Below are 1,136 nucleotides of genomic sequence, written 5' to 3'. Positions count from 1 at the left end.
TCTCTGTACACAGAGAGCTGTTACCCTTCCCTTTATAGTTATGACACAAGCACTGATCAGTCATCTGGCTTGCTTGGCTGGTAATAGTCAGGATCCGATCTGCTCCAAGTTATCAGGACAGGATCCTAATAGCTTCCGCTGTGACGAGTCCATGAAAAATTTGTCATTAGCACTTAACAGTAATGACGTTCTCTTTCTTTCTTTCTAATTTTCACGAGCCCATCTTTTTTGAAATTTTCACGAAATTTGCTACACACCACCTGCTGGGTGGATTGCCAGTGCCAAGACAAGCGGCCGTCCTTCAGCTCAGCCAAAGGAAAGGACCAGGGCTCTGTCGGAACAGTTCCTCTGGCCACCCTTGAGACCCCCCCCGCCATTCAGATGTGTCTTTGCTACAAGACCTTATCACCGAGCCGTATAACGCTTTTCTCTCCCTCTGGGCCTCCTCAGGGAGTCCACTCGCTCTTGTCCTCGGAACCTCCACTCACAGAGGGACTAAAACAACCCTGTTCTTTAGATCGGCGCCAACATAAAACAGGAAGTTTATTGAGTACCTGAACACAGCATAGGAAAGTCTAAGGACGCTCAGGCCTGGCCTCTGTCAGCACAATACAGCTAAGTCTCCCCTGCCTCCAGGTAGGCGCTCTCCCTGCGCTCTCCCCACAGTCCAGAGACCCTGCGCTTTCCAGCTGGGCATCCGAGATCACAGGCTCCAACCGCTCCTCCCCCTATCCTTTGTGTTCCGGCCCAGGTAAACAGGTAGCTGGGGCCCTCTCGCTTCAGTCCTTACAAGTAGGAATCCTATGCCTGGGGCAACAAGGAGGGAATTGTCACGGGAGATTCCCTACTGCTTTGCAATGGAGATTTTTCTGTGAAGTCTGGTACCAGAATGATCAGTAGTGAGGCCTTGGTTGTTTGCATTGAAGACTTGTCACGAACTGATCTCTGAATATTTAGGAGAGGTTCAAACTGCTTTGAAATGAATATTATCTGAGAACTTTGTCAACCTGTACAATCAACAGTGACTTCTTGGTTTGTTTGCATTAACAATTTTCATGAACTGCTCTCCCCTGAATTGTCAGTGGAGATTTTTTTTTTTTTACTGATTTGCAATTGATATTTTCTGAGAAATTGTC

The sequence above is a fragment of the Terrapene carolina genome, unplaced genomic scaffold (assembly GCF_002925995.2).
Source record: "Terrapene carolina triunguis isolate 2854851 unplaced genomic scaffold, T_m_triunguis-2.0 Scaffold67, whole genome shotgun sequence".
Taxonomy (NCBI): domain Eukaryota; kingdom Metazoa; phylum Chordata; order Testudines; family Emydidae; genus Terrapene; species Terrapene triunguis.
The sequence above is the reverse complement of the archived record's forward strand: the minus strand, read 5'-3'. Positions refer to the sequence as shown.